At 33.3% G+C, this 16,397-nt stretch overlaps 1 long non-coding RNA gene across 2 annotated transcripts; it reads right to left on the reverse strand.

Moving 5' to 3' along the window:
* Positions 1–14,112: 14,112 nt before the first annotated feature.
* Positions 14,113–16,167, reverse strand: LOC110683145. 2 transcript variants are annotated; one of them, XR_002503560.1, is made up of 4 exons: positions 15,932–16,167; positions 15,666–15,754; positions 15,491–15,547; positions 14,113–14,558 (listed from the first exon to the last, which is right to left on the reverse strand). It is a non-coding gene; the product is annotated as an uncharacterized LOC110683145 (long non-coding RNA). The 2 variants fall into 2 exon arrangements; XR_002503559.1 differs by having other exon boundaries at positions 15,666–15,757.
* Positions 16,168–16,397: the final 230 nt, after the last annotated feature.

Here is a 16,397-nt window from a genome sequence, read left to right on the forward strand (position 1 = left end):
ATTTGATACGCTTTTTAGTAGAATTTGATGAGCTACTAATGTAAATGAACTACTATTATTAGCTTCCTCTCAACTTTTTTCTCTTAAATAAAAAGTACTAAATTATCCTATAAACAAAATAAAATTCTCAACTTTATTAGTGATGATAAATAAAGTTCTCATAACAATTTAGAATTATAGATAAATGCAGTTGTACTAAATAGAATTCTCAGCTTATAAACAGCAACAATAACAACTACAAAGGACTTACATTTGTGGAGGGGCAGCCTTGTGCGTTTAATGAGGGGAGCCTTGCGAGTTTAATGGAGTATTTAAGTAGCAATTTCCAAGCCCTAGAAATTACAAGAAACTTACAAATATTAAACTAAAGACCAATTCCTCATAAAACCACAACAATGGTGTTAATGCAATACATGGAGAAGCTAAGTGAATGGAGGAGCGTTATTACTTACCTAGGTCGAAGCTGCTTCAATAATGCATGGAGGAGACAGAAGAGAAGAACTGAGTGCGTGCGTGCGCGAGGAGGCAGAACAAAGCCCATCCAGGCTGCGTGCGTGAGGAGGCCGAAGCTTCAATGGAAGCTTCAATGGAGGAAGGGTTTGGGAAGAGGAAATGCAGATAATTGAAGTAGCAATGTGAGTTAGGTTGCTTAGCTTAACTGCTTCAATGGAGAGGAGAAAGCTCTAGCCTTTCAATGGAGATGGAGGGAGAAGAGAATAGGGCGAAACTTTTTGGGAATTTTTGAAGCAAACAATGAAGAAAGTGCTGTTGAATTGAACAGGGTGAAGCAGCAAACCCAGCAAACCCGCGTTTTTTTTTTTAAATGCCACCGGTTTGAACCGGTGCTAACTTGCTTAATTGCCACCGGTTTAAGGAGAACCGGTGCCAACTCCTTCCCCATCCTTTTTTTTTTTAATTTTACAAGTTGGCACCGGTTTGAACATGTGCTAATTGCATGCTTGGCACCGGTTTGGGATAGAACCGGTGCCAACTATTAATTTTTTTGGTCCCGCCCGTTTTATTTGGCACCGGTTTTTAAGAACCGGTGCTATAGGGGGGTGTCTATTTAATTTTTTCTACTAGTGTTACTAAAGAGGAAGAAGCCGTGAGGAAGATAGAGTAGCTGTCTTTGCCACGATGTCACCAACCCAAGAAATGGAGAAGACGTCGTCACCGTAGTCGATTTGGGAGTAAGATTACTAAAATCTGAGAAGAGGGCACTCGATTTAGGAGTGAGATCACTGAAATCTCAGATACTTGAGACTTTGAGAGGAGAGAGGGGAGAGAAAGAGAGAGGCGGGAGTGTGTGGAAAATGCGTTTCTGTTTAGGGAATTAGGGTTCTAGTCTCCAACCTTTTTTTTTGTGTGAAAAGGCTAAGAAATAGAGAATATTCGAGAAATAAAAATGAAAAACAACTACTTTTTGGGTATCGGATCGGATATCCGATATCTGATATCCGACTTTTTTTCGGATATCGGATATATGAAATCCAAAATTTGGATATCCGATATCTTAAAAATCCGGATCAGATATCCGATTCAAAATCATATTCGGATCGGATTTCCATAATTTTCCGATCGGATGCGGATCGGATTATCAGATTTTTCAGATCTTCAAATAGTTTTTGCTCAGCCCTCGTTTGATATATCCCACAACCTCAAGATTGTGAGATGCAAACCTAGTCTCAGCCCTTAGTGCGACAGTCTAGGGCCCACGCCAAAAAAGGCCCAAAATTATATAAAAAAAATCAGTTTAATACTTTGTAACTTGTGGGCTTTAGTTGTAGATTTGGCTCCGTGTTCTTTGTCAAACTTACATTACAACAAAAGAGCTTTCTAAGAGTTAATTACTCAATTTATTTAGCAATTAGCATTAATTACTTAGCTATCATATCAGTCAATTAGGTGAAATTTACAATGTTTTCTAACCTCATCACCTCCTCCTTCTCCAGTTTCCATGAATAACATGATCAAAAATATAATTTTTTCCAATCAAGCTGCTTCACTTATTCTTCAATTATCAAAATTCAATCCCTTTAATTTTAACTAATTAATACTATGGCAACGATTAAGATATTTAACAAGATACATAGTAGCAAAAATAGTTCATCTATCACCAAATATTCAATTCCTATCTTCTTATTATTGGTTGTTTCTGATGAAATTTACGGTCGTTTCTTTTAATTGTGTACTATTTACATGTAAGAAGTATGGATTATTATATACGTACTCCCCTTGAATGTGACGACTTCAACTATTAAGTACCTTTATATAATATGGGTCCACTGTTATATATACTCCCTCTTAACCTAATATTTTGATGCATTTTTTTTTTTTTTACTTTTTCACGGTCTCTAATACACATGTTAAAATGATTTTTTTTTTTAATTTTTATATGTGTAAAAATTCTATAAACTAGATATTGATAAAATATACAATATCCAACAAGATCTCACACTAGTATATATGTGTAAAAATTATATAAACTAGATATTGATAAAATATACAATATCCAACAAGATCTCACACTAGTATATTATGTCTTTTCATTTAACAGAAAAGTACGTGTTCAATACTTTGAATGAAGTGTATGTATCCCAAATTGTCATTGAGATATGATAAGCTTCCTAGTAGAGTATGTTGGAGTAAGTTATGCAACCGAAAAGTTTTTATCTCATACTTAATCGGGTTGATTTGTTCGATCGAGTAGGTGAGAGTAACTCCTTGGTTGAAAACTCATTATTGTACAACAATCCGATACATGGTCATGTACCTTGTACTACATGACCGTGTGATACTTAAATGGGTAATTAAAAATCCTTTCAAGAAACATAATTATATCCTTTATATAAAAATCCTAGCTTCATAAAACCATGTAAAATTGATGTAATTATGTTAAAACATCTAATTTATTAGTTTCAATCACCTACAATCAATTTCCATCAACACACATTAATTTAGAAACCTAGGGTTTTCAATTTGGGGATTATTAATTCAAAAACCAAATATGAAAATTATATACATAATAATTATAATCAAACATCATAAAAATCATCACACAACCCAAAAACAATAATTGAATTAAAGCTTGAATAATTGTAAAACAAAAGAATTTTTTTTTTTGGAAAACACACGAATAACAAGGGGGGAAGGGGAGGATGGCTAGCGCCACCTCCCACGCTGCTGCTGCTGCCGGCCCTATGCTAGCGATTGCTGCTGCCGGCACTGTGCTGGCGGCGACCGCCGACTGTGGTGGTGGTGGCAATTGTCACCGTGGTGGAGGTGTGTGTGTGGGGTGATGTGTGTGAAATTAAAACGAAAGTGGAGGAGGAAAATTAAAGGAGAGAGAAGAGAGAGAGAGAGTTTACCTTTGGTTATTCTCTACATTGGGCAAGATACGGGGTATTACAATTATAATGGGCATTTTGATTGTTTGCTAAATTGATAATTGTTGAATTTAAACTAAACATAGTGATGATTGAATTGCTTGCTAAATTGAGTATATAATTTATTTATTATATCATAATCATGTTATGTTGTTGTTTCTTTTTTCTTTTTTTAATATGTTTTGGTGAATTCATTATCAAGTTTATGTTTTTATATAGTTAGCTTGGGTATTTTGACAATATAGGATTGTTTAATCTAATTGAAATTGTGACTTAATTTTCATAACGAAAAAGAAAAAAGACATGTAATTTATAACAAGCTAGTTTCTTTAGTCCAAAATAAAACTTCTTCCGCATTAAAATTCTCCTATATCACAAAATCATCCTCAACAAAGATCTAAGCTACCTCGTAGATCAATGGGTATGCGTTCGATGGGTGACGGTCGATAAGTGACGGTGGCCCAACGGCCTTAAAATCCTGGATCCGCCATTAAACACGTACGAGAAGGTTATATACACTTTCTTAATATAGATTAAATAACTTGGATTTATATTATGCAACATATATTCTCCTCACATTAATAATACCATGCACGATCAATGGCTTTATATTGTAGGAAATATGACTTAGTTAAGTATATACAAACATAAACTTGATAATATATAGTCCTTTATACCACAAACAAGTATCACCATTAGCCACAATAGAAGTTATAAAAAACTTTAGATTGTAGGAAATACGACTAATAGCAATAAAGATTAAAACTAACTAATCTGATTTAATAATGTTGTAGCGTGACATAGCATCATCACTGCCCTAAAATCGACTTTGCCTCATACTGCACACATAGACTCGTAGCAATCAACCTCTAGGGATACATGACTCTAACTCTTGGTGTACGATAAAGAATTAAATTGAGAACACCTTCGAACAATGCTCAAAGAATAATGGTATGAAGTGAAGCATCATTTTTGTGAGAAAGGAATTTTGTTTTTATCTTTCTCTGTCTTTTTAGGATGAAGGAGGGCGTGTTATATAGATGAAGGAGGACGAATAATGTTTTTAGTGATTTCCGAACCAATAAGCAGAATATTTTTAAAATTGAGTTATTGCTTAAAGTCTTGAATAGGCCGGGGTAATATTTGATAGATTTTTAAGTATATACTACGTTAAATAAATTTGAATCTTGATATTAAGAACACTTGTGATACGTAGTTGTGACTTGGTTCTTTTTTTTTAATTAAATAGCTTAAAAAGACAGATTTTAGGGGTTTAATGAAGTATTTTCGGACAGTATAGTGCCCTATCATTGTAAAAATTATGGCTTTGCCAATGTCTTGCTACTCTGCTGTTTAGTTTTCATTTAGTCATTTATATAAACAAAGTTATAGTAAGTTCATAAAGATTAAAGAGTATAAAATATTATTTTCCAAAAAAAAAAAGATTAAAAAAAGAAATGAGTATATAAAGTACGTAACCATGCAATTTTATGGTCTCATAAGCTATAATGTAATCTAAAGTGAGGTACACACTTCGTAGTTATAGACTACAATAACTTATAACAATTTATTATATTACATGATTTATATCAACTCGTACTAAATTCATAAATAAACTGAATAACAACCTAGTGATATAAGTCAGGTTTTAGTCTTAAATTATCAATTTAATAATGGTAATAATCAATATTGTCCACTAATTAATCAAGCAAACAATTTATGGTATTGAAACTTTCAATTGTGTAAAAACGATATAAAGTCTTTAAATAAAATTTAAATGAATATGAGCAAACCTATGCTACAATAAGCCCATTACCAATTCAACTCACATAAATCTATATCTATTCACAACCTGAACCATGTCATCTATATAATATCGTGCACGACTTGATAAACCCAAAATGTTGTTTATATATGACCACTAACAGATATATATTGAGAAATTTTCTTTTGATTTTTTTTTTTTTGGGAGGAAGAAGATAAGATAGCAAGACTTTTTTTTTTTTTTATTCCTATGAATACAAGTGTACAAATAAAGCAATAAAAACAAATGAAATTAATATTGTCACATATAAAAATAAAACAAGATAAACTATATATTTTTATTATAAGTACGTCGATATTAAGTCATCAATACTAATTCTTTCAAAATAAAAAAAGTCGTTAATATTACATAAACAATCTTATAATGATTTTTTTTTTTCAAAGAAAGTATACTTCTGTGTGTGAAAAAAGTTTGGCAAATTTTAGCCCATTTATATGATTTGTTGTGAAGTCTTTTTTTTTGTTTCTAATGGAAGTTAATCTATTTTGCTGCAACGGCTACATTAATTGTATAATGAAAGATATGTTGAAAATGGACGTGTACTGTTAAAGAATAAAGTCAATAATAAATGCAACTTCAGTTTCTTTAGTTTGCTACATTTGCCAGCTACATTCCATTATTAAATGAAACCGTAAAAATATTCAACTTGAGTTAACAATAATACGGAGTAACAATAATAACAATAATATAATAATAATAATAATAATAATAATAATAATAATAATATATTGAAACTAAATTATTGTCATATACAAGAAATAAAACGTCTAGAGCAGTTTTAACAAAACTAGATTAAACTTGAAAGTTAAAAAGAATGAATAAGATAGTGTATGCAAACATATAATAAGTGAATGGGTTACTAGCTAGAGAAATGGTTCAATATATTGATGAAATTAAACCACCAGTCACCGGTAGTGGTTTACGACAATCACAAATTTTCGATGGCTTTCCAAACCATCGAAAATCACCCCTTTAACGAGGTTTTGTAGGATCTTATGATTATACGATCCGATTTTACCGAACTGATCCTATCATCCCTTTCGATTCAAAATAGGAATTGGATCCTAACAGCATTGAGCACAAGTGGAGCAAATGTAAAATGTTCTTAAAACTAATTTACCGATGGCTTTCCGACGACTTTAAGTCACTTTTCGATGGTTTTCATTGCCATCGGTAGTGATTTACAACCGTCAGAGATTTTCAAATTGTCGAAATTTACGTATTTTTGAAAGATTTAATTTAGCCAGTTAAAGCAAACTATCTATATTCGGTGTTTGTTTTCTTATAGGGACGCAATAACATAATAATCAACAATATGGATTGGAAGATAGTAAGTGTTAATTACCAAATCAACACTTTATTATATCTAAATTAAAATCTTTTCAAGCATCATTTGTTCCCCAAACCCTATAGTAATAAACTAGTGGATACTATCTAGAGTCTAGAGAAATGGTTAAAAATAATGCCGAGAAGGAAGTGCATAATTAATTTAAATAATGGGACAACCATTTTTAATTGATGTGTATGGTACTACTACATAATTTATACGAAGTATATTTTTTCAAGCGACTTCAAGTATATATATTATGGTACCTTTATAACATGATGGGTGAACGGGTGTTATAGTACTATATATACAAGTTTTAATTACTTGGATTATGGACGGGGTTTTATTGTGTGTATACAAGCTAATTATTAGTTATTTTGCTTAAAGCGGAAGCTAACATCTAACGAAAAGGATTACCATGCAAAATATATTGTACTGTAAGTCTATCTTATGATAGAGAAATTTTCATAGGAGTAATATAGGTCGATCATTCAACACTATACATGCTACATGGTCAAATATTAGAAGATTTAATTCGGACATATAATCAATTCATTTATAACCCAGCAGGACAACATAACTACACAATAATCGAAGAATTGAACCTGGGCATCGATCTATCACTTGGGGCACCTACTAATAGGTAATAGCTAGCTTATTAGCTAGGAATAGTAATGCATATAATAATCAGTATTCCATGACTTTTAATTGACTAATTTTGGGCTTATTATGGTGAAACATACGCCTAATTAACTCCCCAAGACGAATTGAAAATTTCCGATATCATCAATATCATACGACATCCGCTTGAACATAAATTAAATATGATTCACAACCTGAAGGCACTTGTTCCAAAGATAGTCGCTCCTTTGGTGCATTTCGATCGATCTCTTTGTATTAGTATCAGCAAATTCAGCAAGAAGATCATCAACGATCAAATCGTTACACGCCTTACCCATCTCCACAAGCTGCCGACAACATTTAACCTCGAAATGGACTTTAAAAAAATCATCATTACGTATAATCTCAGAAGCACAATCTAAGGTAATTCTGGACGCACATGTCGCTAGTGCGGAGTTTGTGGATGGAGTAGGGGCGTAGACGATATCGGAATCCGGTGATATCCCGCTGTTGGGGGGTAAACTGAACTGGAGAATCTCGGCTTTGGTGGGATAGACATTGGTCATTAAAATGACCATGCAAATGGCTAGCATCATTAACCCAATGGATGATCTAGTTATTGACATTTGGAAAAAGTTTATATTTTCTTGTGAAATTAATTACTGGAGCTAAGGCCTGTGAGACTTGAGAGAGACAGTACGTGAACTAAGCTCTATACATACATATGTATATATACAGAGAGTAGGCCGGAGAGAGAGAGAGTTACGTTAAACGTTACGTATAGTTTGGCTTGATGGATGTGTACTATGTATACTTTCAACTTCAACCATGAATTGAATCAGCTATCCGTTTTGTTATCTTTTTTTATTTTTTTTATTAACATAGAAAATTAGGATATCTGATATCCGATATCGATCCGAAAGCTTCGAATACCCAGTATTCGATTCTTTTTATTAATAATTTAATATTAATCATTTTATACTAAATAATGCTCTTAAATGCAAAATTAATTTTTTTTTTTACTTTTAGAGATATTAATTATAACATATTACAATACAAAGAAATTTTAGAAAACTTGGATACTAATTGTCACACTACGAAACAAAGAAATGTACAAAGTCTAAATAAACAAACCAATGTCCAAATATTAAAAATACATAAACATTCAATCTAATTCTAAGAATTATCATCAACGACGAAACCGCGTATCAAGAAGAGACGACAAGTCGACAACTCTACAAAAAAAAAAATCAAATTTTACAATTAATATAAACAATAAAATGCAGAAAATATAATACAATAAAAGTAAAAAAAAATGCAGAAACAATAACATTAAAAAAAATAAAATACAAACAAATAAAATAGTATTACCTCTAATTCTAAAAATAATCATCGACGAGGGAAACCGAGGGAGGATCAACAAGAGAAGACAACTCTACATTAAAAGAAACAGTAAGTTATACAATAAATACATACAAATAGTTGCAGAAACTAAAATAGAATAAAAGCAAAAACATTTTGCAAATTCCAACTTAAATAATAATAGATATTATAAAAAGTATTACCCTCTTTAATTTGTTGAGTATCATCAATACTTTCTTCAATCATAAGTAGATCACGTGTAGTACGCATCCAATCTTGTGCACATATCAAAGCTTCAACCATATGTGAGGAAAGAGAACTACGAAACACATCCAGTACTCTCCCACCAGTGCTAAACGCAGATTCGGATTCAACCGTAGAAACTGAAATGGCTAATACATCCCTATCCATAAGACCTACAATAGGATATCTCTCCACCCCTTTTTTCCACCATCCCAAAGCATCAAAATTATAATCCGTGATAGGCTCTCTATCATCCATTAAGTACTTGTCTAAATCACTATTTTTTTTATCAAAAAACCGTTAGTCCACCAATATCCCTTTCAATCTCATAATATGCCACATCATGCCAATCATTACAAGTTTCCAAGTCTCTTTGAACTCATCAAATCAATATTTCAGAAACATTTGGCACATTTTGACTTTGTAAAGAAGCGTAATGTTTATACAACGTAGTCAAAGTATTCATGACCATATCATGCAATTTTGCAGCCTTCACAGAGTCATATTGATCATTAATAGCCCATTTCACATAATGCATTTTCCATCTAGGATCAAGGACAACAGCAACATACAACATCAAGTTAATGTTATCCACATTATCCCAATATTTTTCATGTTTTTTCTTCATCCCATGAGCCATTGACATCTCACCACTATCAACACTTTCACACCTTTTTTTAATCATCTTCCAATTGTCACAAGTTCAAGCAAATACACAATGGTAGTAGCATACAAATTTCCAGAAAGTCTCAAAGTGGCATCATAAAATATCTTGAGAAAGGTAAGCAAAGAAGCAACACGATTCCAATCGTTATCAGTAGGAACACCAGAGAGTTTTGTTAATTCAACAAGAAATTTATCACCATCAGAATTTTCCAACAAATCAAAAGCTTTTCGATATACCATAGCATATTGTAACATCAAATAAGTGGAGTTCCACCTAGTTTCAACATCCAAACAAAGTTGACGTTTGGATTCAATTTGTTCTTGATTAACACAATTTCGAAACTTTTGCAATCTAGCAGGGAAAGATCTAACAAATCTCACACCACTACGTATTCTTTTTATTGATTCATCACACTCTTTAAAACCTTCCCTCACTCTTAAATTAAGAAGGTGGGTTGCACATCACATATGCACGAATTTACCATCTAAAATAGTCCCATCTTTCCATCTTTGCAACCTTCTCCTCAAATATTGAACCCTTACATCATTTGAACCTGCATTGTCTACGGTAATGGTCATTACCTTGGTGATACCCAACTCAAGCAAACACTTTACAAAAGATTTACCAATACTCTCACCTGTATGGTCACTAATTGGACAAAAATTTAATTTTTTTTTGTGCAAGTTCCAATTATGATCAATAAAATGGGCTGTTAAACACATGTAAGACAAATTTTGAAAAGAGGTCCATAAATGTATTGGTAGTGAGACAAATACGAGAAGAACACTTGCTAATCAGATTTTTTTTTTGAGTCCAAAAACACACGATTACAATCTCTTGCAACTTTGAAACGAGAGGGAATAATGAAATTTGGTTGAACAGCAGACATAAAATGGCGAAAACCCTCACGCTCAGAAAACCTAAATGGGAATTGATCCATTATTATCATTTTATCAAAAGCTTTTCGACCATTTTCCTTCCTAAACTTCCAAAATTCTAATTTCCCCTTCTTTTCACATTTTTTTTATTGTCACCTATACTATCTACTAAATGTTGTTGACTTTGCTCACTAGAAAAAGCAAGAAGCCTTTGTGATTGCTAAATATTAGGGGGATAATCCTTACACCTTGAAAGATGATTTTTCATAACACTTGACCACTTTTAGAGTCACCACAAACATCAACTTGACAATACAAACATTTTGAACTTTTATCCTCACCTTTTTTTATCAACACAAAATGATCCCAAAGCCAAGACCTTTTTTTCTTACCTTTATTTTCAGCTCCTACATCATTACTAGTCCCAGTTGAAGGTCTCTTTGCTGAAACTGTTGGTGGTGGATTTTGATCTCAAACAGGCTCGACAGCAGCAGCACATGAAACCTAGGGATCCTCACTTGACGGGTTAGTTGGGGCAGCACTTTCAGCAGTAATATCATCCATTATCTACAACACAACATTAGACCACTTTAGAATTTAAATACCCACAAATTGCAGAATATTAACTTATCAAAAATTAAATATTAAAGCATACTAATTATAATGAACAATCAAATATCAACCCACAAAATTGAACACTAACATCACTAACTCACTAATTGAACACAAATCAACCTATAACCCTATATACTGCCAGTATGAACACATGTTAATTGAACCAGTAATTGAAGAAAAACAAGGGTATATTTATACTTACAAAAACGAATTGAAATCAGAAATTTATACATAAACAAAAGAATTGAAATCAACAATATAATAGAAGGCGAAAATGAAATTCAACATTAAATGAAATCAAATAAAAAAAAATCACCATTAAATGACCTAAGGGAGAGAAAAGAGGAGAAAATGAACAAGGGAGCAAATTAAAAAGAGGAAGAAACTTATTGAAGAGGAAGAAGCCGTGAGGAAGATAGAGTAGCTGTCTCTGCCACGATGTCACCGACCCAAGAAATGGAGAAGACGTCGTCACCGTAGTCGAATTGGGAGTAAGATGACTAAAATCTGAGAAGAGGGCACTCGATTTAGGAGTGAGATGACTGAAATCTCAGAGACTTGAGACTTTGAGAGGAGAGATGCGGGAGTGTGTGGGAAATGCGTTTCTGTTTAGGGAATTAGGGTTCTAGTCTCCAACCTTTTTTTTATGTGAAAAGGCTATGAAATAGAGAATATTCGAGAAATAAAAATGGAAAAACAACTATTTTTTGGGTATCGGATCGGATATCCGATGTCTGATATCCAACTTTTTTCGGATATCGGATATTTGAAATCCAAAATTTGGATATCCGATATCTTAAAAATCCGGATCAGATATCCGATTTGAATTCATATTCGGATCGGATTTCCATAATTTTCGGATCGGATGGGGATCAGATTATCGGATTTTCGGATCTTCAAATAATTTTGCTCAGCCCTAGTTTTATATATCCCACAACCTCAAGATTGTGAGATGCAAACCTAGTTTCAGCCCTTAGTGCGACAGTCTAGGGCCCACGCCAAAAAAGGCCCAAAATTATATAAAAAAAATCAGTTTAATTTAATACTTTGTAACTTGTGGGCTTTAGTTGTAGATTTGGCTCCGTGTTCTTTATCCAACTTACATTTCAACAAAGAGCTTTCTAAGAGTTAATTACTCAATTTATTTAGCAATTAGCATTATTTACTTAGCTATCATATCAGTCAATTAGGTGAAATTTACAATGTTTTCTAATCTCTTCACCTCCTCCTTCTCCAGTTTCCATGAATAACATGATCAAAAATATAAATTTTTCCAATCACGCTGCTTCACTTGTTCTTCAATTATCAAACTTCAATCCCTTTAATTTTGGCTAATTAATACTATGGCAATGATTAAGATATTTAACAAGATACATAGTAGCAAAAATAGTTCATCTATCACCAAATATTCAATTCCTATCTTCTTATTATTGGTTGTTTCTAATGAAATTTACGGCATTGATGAAATTTACGGCCGTTTCTTTTAAATGTGTACTTTTTACATGTAAGAAGTATGGATTATTATATACGTACTCCCCTTGAATGTGACGACTTCAACTATTAAGTACCTTTATATAATATGGGTCCACTGTTATATATACTCCCTCTTAGCCTAATATTTTAATGCATTTTTTTTTTACTTTTTCACGGTCTCTAATACACATGTTAAAATGATTTTATTTTTATTTTCATATGTGTAAAAATTATATAAATTAGATATTGATAAAACATACAATATCCAACAAGATCTCACACTAGTATATTATGTCTTTTCAATTAACAGACAAGTACGTGTTCAATACTTTGAATGAAGTGTATGTATCCCAAATTGCCATTGAGATATGATAAGCTTCCTAGTAGAGTATGTTGGAGTTAGTAATGCAACCGAAAAGTTTTTATCTCAGACTTAATCGAGTTGATTTGTTCGAACGAGTAGGTGAGAGTAACTCCTTGGTTGAAAACTCATTATTGTACAACAATCCGATACATGGTCATGTACCTTGTACTACGTGACCCTGTGATACTCATGGTCGTCTACGTTACTCTACACGGTCGTGTGGTTTTGTAGACTTTACTTTTGTTATGGATTAATGATGGACAGTGCTTGTTCATTGAAATCAAATTAACTTTAATAATCAAAGTGAGCGTACTGTTGTGGTACTGCGACCATGGCATCAAAGGATTGTTCTCTTTGGAACGAGGTCGTGTGCTAGTTAACAGATGCAATGGGTAATCTTGAGAAAGTCTGCGTGTCGTACCAAGGTAGCAGACAGGATGCGCGGTCAATCGTGCTCAATATCAGATATGTTCCTTCTCAAATTTATGTAAGATATTTCTAAACTCACGTTGGTAAGTGTTTTTGAGATGGGAATTTTTGTGAGTTATTAGCAACAGTGCTAATTAATTTTGCTAAAGTTCTAGTACCTTATAACTGCCATTTTTTGTGTGCTTAGTTTAATCATGTATGATTATGTGTATTGACATTTTTCCTAGTTGATCATGGATGTTATTTGTTCTATCTTTTGATAGTATGTGTGTTGAATTATTTAAGCCTGTGATGTTCCCTTTAGTTTGAAAAAGGGGATTTAGAATTATCGTTGTTAATTCTTGTGTTCTTTGGCTTATCTTTTGAACTTGAAATGTGTGTAACTGCTAGAGAACCAGCATTTTGACTTTTCTTGTTGAAGGTCAAGAAGTGATCGGGTTTTCTCCATGCTTGAGAGCAGAAGTAAACACTAGGCGAAAAACCCCAATCCCCACCGGTTCAAACCACACATTCCCCACCGGTTTTGAATCGTTCTTGATTTGGGGGGTGCTAAATCCTCAAAGATTTCCCACCGGTTCAAAACCGGTGGCAAAAACCACTTTTCCCACCGGTTTTGGAGTGAACCGGGTGGCAAAAACATGTGATTTATGTTATAGATGGAAGACATTTCCCACCGATTTTGGGGTGAACCGGTGGCAAAACCATGACATTTCCCACCGGTTTACACATTGAACCGGTGTCAAAAGTCTCCAAAAAAAATTTTAGGAAAACTTTTAGCACCGGTTCTTTCCAAAACCGGTGCCAAAAGTGCCCTAAAAAATAAAAAAAAAAATTATTTTTTTTTTTGCATTTTTTTCACTTAAATTGTACCAAATACTTATATATAATCATAATATACATAAAACACATACATTTGCCTCAATAACTTGTAATATTACACTTTAAAAAACTAAAAAAAAATGGACATATAAACACTAACATATATATTTTCTTCAAAAATAGCCAACCATGATGCACTGCAATAGAAGACAGCAGCCCACCCTAACAGAAACAAAAAACAGAAACAGCCCAAACAGACACAGCCAGCAGGCTTCCAGTAGCAGGTTTCCAAACAGATGAGCATACCAAGCATAGCCAGCCACCCAACACCTGCAGCAACCAAATGCAGCACATGAACTACACCAGAGCCTGCAACCAGATCCCAGTAGCCAGGAACAGCACAACAACTAGAAACCAGAAACCCGAGCGTCTGTAAACCAGACCCTAGCAGACCTGAACTCAACAAAGCCAGAACCCAGCAAACCAAATCCAACACCCAGAACAGAGACTGCAGCAGAATCTGTACCAGAGTAAGACCTGCTACAGGACCTGCACGAGACAAACTCAGCATGGTATATACTAGTTAATACTAGTTCGTTGCACCCACCAAAATTTCTTTTCCCTCAAATCATAAATCTTTATCAACTTTAAAGTTAATACATTTTCTATGAGGTGATGGACTGCAATGACATTAACTAAAATCAGTCGTATAAGGTAGTCATGGCTACTCTTTCAGGTTGTGGGTTGCTAAAAGGCCAGACAAAACTTTGAAAAAACCACAGATAGCTGTTGAATGCATGTTGACACAACCGTGACTGTTATTTAGAACTCCATATTTGATTAACTCATACTTGGTAGTTCACTTGTAAGATCTGAAAGACTTACGAATCAAATGTCAGAAACTATGCAAGTCCACAGCAGAGGGCAGCTTAGCCAGGGACTTAGCCTATTGTGGACCATGTATCCTAGCAGTAATAATACTATCAATGGTTATTACTATCCTTCAGCACATTGTGCATATGGGAGGAGCGGGGATTAATTTAACAAGGACTCACACAGTTTCTGGTCCCAGGCTTCTACCAACCACCGCGAATAATTACAACTTAGCTATTGTTGGAATTTAATACAGCAAATAAGCAAGCGTTTATGTTAACAACAAATAACAGTCAGTATCATGTGTTAACATAACTTCTCAATTAAAAAAAGCTTGGAAAACTAATATCATAAGAGTATTGATCAACGAAAAACACGAGATTATTTCAATTCCAGTGTTTCAAAATGATTTTAATTGAAAGCAATCATAATAAAATTTCCAACTTCACTACAAATGTTAATTAACATCCCACTAAAAACTACTACCTTCAATATATGTACATAAAACAACTAAATTGACCAAATTGAGAGCAGTACATTGGTTTTATTTAAGTGGTCAGATAATAATCATAATAAATAACGAAGACGAAGCAACAACTTTTAGTCACCTGGATTAAATTGCTCCCCTTTGATAAGATCAACTGCTTTGTACTCATATTGAAGTCCTACAGCATGATCAAGCTCAAATTAGTCCAAATTATAATCAGAATTTGCAATTAATTGAAAATGCTAAATAAGTAAAATATTGGAGGAAAAATAAATTGAGGAAAGCAAAGATTAAACCTTTTAAGTTTAAAGCAAATCGAACGCGCCACGAACAAGAACTTAGCTAAAAAGAGTAAAGCACCCTACTTGTTGATGCTGAAGAAACCCTACTAATTCATGTAAAATATAAACTTACTCATACATCACACATTGAAACACAATATGAAGAAACCCTACTAAGGCAAATAAGATCATACACCGCAAGCATAAGGAATATATATGTCAATATTCAGAGATAAAAGTATAATAGTAAAGGATTAAGGACATGGTGATAAGAATCATACCACAATGTTTGCATTTATAGTGTCTCTCTCCATAAAGGTCCTGTCAAGTGGCATTTTTCCAATAGCACTACGCATCACAGTTTGTGCTAACTGAGTTACTGCATAGAGGACATTATCATTGCCATAGTTGATATAAATCCTCTAGTATATATAAAGGAGAATAGGGATGCAGGTACATATCAAAATAATTGCTACACTAGAATGTAAAAATCAGATACGACACACATCCTAGAATTGGACATGGTTGCAAGGATACGAGTCACACGACATATATGGAACATGTTCATTTTTAGAAGACTTTGCGTGAGTTAAAGCATACAGATGCATGCACACATGTTAAGCAGACTTGATAGTTAATTTTTGTTGAAATACTTGTGTGAAACGTACTTGTGAAAACATATCGTACTTATTCTCATCTTCATTATATTTGTACATTTTTTTTCTCTAAAATTAGGGGTTCAAGATA

Source organism: Chenopodium quinoa, unplaced genomic scaffold (genome assembly GCF_001683475.1).
Source record: "Chenopodium quinoa cultivar QQ74 unplaced genomic scaffold, ASM168347v1, whole genome shotgun sequence".
In the NCBI taxonomy this organism is placed as follows: domain Eukaryota; kingdom Viridiplantae; phylum Streptophyta; class Magnoliopsida; order Caryophyllales; family Amaranthaceae; genus Chenopodium; species Chenopodium quinoa.